Genomic DNA, 3,304 nt, shown 5'->3' with positions numbered 1-3,304 from the left:
TGATATTATGAGCAATTAACTTAATTATTCATTTATTTTACATAGTTCATACATGATTTACTTTTTAGTTTTCTACGTATTGTTTATTATTTATTTAAGAACAATTAGTAACCCAAGGTGTTTTCATGTACGTTATTTTTTCTAATATAAAATGCTTAAAATTGAGAAAAAAGAATAGATTATTTCGAGAAAGCAATTCTAAGTAAGGTGTTCTCAATTCTATAGATGTTATTTTCTTTATTATTTATTTATTTATTCATTAATTTTTATTATAAAATAAGCAATATCAAAACGCTATTTAGTTAATAACTTGTTTAGCTGCAATAGTTTTTAAAATGTGGATGATTTGAAACTCACTTTATGCTTTACACCGAAAATAAGAATGTAGTAATTTTCTATACTTAAACAGTAAAATACAGATAAATAAATAAATAATTAAATAAAATGAGTACCAAAGCTTTGACTGAATCTCTGAAGCTCCCTTTCTGGCTTAAGTTTTTTACTTTTTCTTTTAGCAATCATGCTTAAACTGCTTTTTTGTATACTACCTCTTTTATTTTGATTTTGACACTTATTTAATAATAAATTAATCTTGGAGGAGAAATTTGCTTTTATAGGTTGGTTGGTGACGTATGTGTTTAAATTTTGATTTAATGACTTTTAAATTTCTTCTGTAAATTTATTGAACATTAGGAATAAAAATAAACATCATCATATGTCAGCTTTAAATGAGGTAATAGATTTTTATTTATAGTAAATTTACCTGATGTTTCTTTTAAGCTACAAATTTGGGCAGGGGCGTCGCAGGGATGCAATTTTCGAGGAGGACGCAATCAAATTACACAGTCAGAATATTTTCTCCCATAAGAAAAAAAAATCTTAAATTTACTAAATACCCGCAAAAAGATTTTTTAATCTCTTTCTTACTTTTAACTTTAAGAAATTTAAATCCATGATAATTCGTGAAAATTCTCATTAGTTTTCTGAAATACTGTGGGGGACTTTTAGAGATTTCGAATTATTGAGGAGGACTTATAACCACCATCCCCTTCGTCAACGATCCCCATAACTTGGGATATGAATTAAAAATATAATTGATTTGATATTGTTTATGAATAAGAAAACAGTAATAAATGGAAGAAATAAGTTTTCGATCTCAAAATAAATAAACGAATAAATTAAATGCTATAAAATAAATTAGTGAGGCAGGATATTTTTGGATTGCACTTATTATAAAGAAAACCCTTATAACTTCAAAACTATTAATCCCATCAACTCGAATTTCATCTCAGTAAATTCGATGTAAAAAATTTAATCTGAAATTGCACCTCAGATAGTCCCTAAATAGCTAAGTAAAAAGTCCACTCACTCACGCCATAGTACATTTTTCACATAAAAACAATTGCATCTTTTCTGTTCATTCTGTTCACTTGTGTATAATCTCATTCATATAGTACAGTCTTTTAGAGATTTCGAATTATTAAAGGGGACTTATACCCATTGTCCCCTCTAACAACTCCCATGACTGTAAATTAAAAATATAATAGCTTTGATATTGTTTATGAATAAAAAAAAACCCAGAAAGAAATGAAAGAATCAAAACATTTTTTGATCTCAAAATAAGAAAAAAAAACAATGTTTTGAAATAAATAAATGAAACAAAAATAAATAAACAATAGGTGAGAAAGAGTTAATTAAATGAACGTTTATTATTAAACATGATACGCATTATACAACACAATGTCTTAAAACATAATGCTTATATGTTGTAATCAATAATACCTCTTAATTTGCTTCAAAACAAAAATTAATTATTCGTTTACAGCCACCATGTTATTTAAGACAACAGAGCGAAGTTAAAGAATCAAGAAATTTTCTGATCTCAATATAAAAAGCAAACAAACAATGTTTTGAAATAAATAAATGAAACAAATATAAACAAAAAATAGGTGAGAAAGGAAAAAGAGTCATTAAGTGAACGTTTATTATTAAACATAATGCGCATTAAACACAATGTTTTAAAACATAATGCTTATATGTAGTAATCAATAATACCTCTTAATTTGTTTCAAAACTAAAATTAATTATTCGTTTACAGCCACCATGTTATTTAAGAAAACAGAGCGAAGTTAAAGAATCAAGACATTTTCTGATCTCAATATAAAAAACAAACAAACAATGTTTTGAAATAAATAAATGAAACAAATATAAACAAAAAATAGGTGAGAAAGAAGAAAGAGTCATTAAGTGAACGTTTATTATTAAACATAATACGCATTAAACACAATGTTTTAAAACATAATGCTTATATGTAGTAATCAATAATGCCTCTTAATTTCCTTCAAAACTAAAATTAATTATTTGCTTACAGCCGGCACGTTATTTAAAAAAACAAAGAGACATTAAAGGATCAAGGCATTTTTTTGATCTCAAAATAAGAAAAACAAACAATTTTTTTAATAAACCAATATATCACTGGAACCTAAACAAAATTTTAACTATTCTATAAAACTATAATTAAATACTGTTATTCTTTACTTTATAAATAAGTTTATAATTGTATGACATTTGGAAACCTTTTTTTCTTCAGATTTTCATTTAGAATTTAATTTTTCAAATTACTTTTCCAGATTTTCAAACATTTCATTGAGACACGTAGGAATTCTCTGTTATTAATTTTCTAAGCTATCCCAACGAAATTCAAAGCCCTGTTATAATTACATTGTTTGTAAGAGCTTAGGTTATATCTAAATACAATATTTTCATGTTATATCTAAAATAAATTATTTTCCTGTTAAATTATTAATTCTTTCACTCAGAAGAGAAACCAATTTCCTTTTTACCTATTTTTTCTGATGCTTATTTTGAAATAAATAAATGAAACAAAAATTAGTAAAAAATAGGTGAGAAAAAGTTATTAAATAATCGTTTACTATTAAACAAAATACGCATTATGCAAAGCAATGTTTTAAAACATAATGCTTATAAGTTGTGATCAATAATACCTCTTAATTTGCTTCAAAACAAAAGTTAATTGTTCGTTTACAGCCGGCACGTTATTTAAAAGAAAAGAATGAGATGAAGGAATCAATGCATTTCTTGATCTCAAAATAAGAAAAAAAATATTGTTTTGAAATAAATAAATGAAAAAAAAAATAGGTGAGAAAAATTTATTAAATGAACGTTTATTATTAAACGTTACTACTAACGTTTATTATACGCATTATAGAAGATAATGTTTTTAAACACAATGCTTATATGTTGTAATCAATAGTACCTCTTAATTTGCCTTAAAACAAAAATT

The sequence above is a fragment of the Parasteatoda tepidariorum genome, chromosome 2 (genome assembly GCF_982258835.1).
Source record: "Parasteatoda tepidariorum strain Cologne lab strain chromosome 2, Ptep-v5.0, whole genome shotgun sequence".
Classification (NCBI taxonomy): Eukaryota; Metazoa; Arthropoda; class Arachnida; order Araneae; family Theridiidae; genus Parasteatoda; species Parasteatoda tepidariorum.
Note: the sequence above shows the minus strand (reverse complement) of the source record.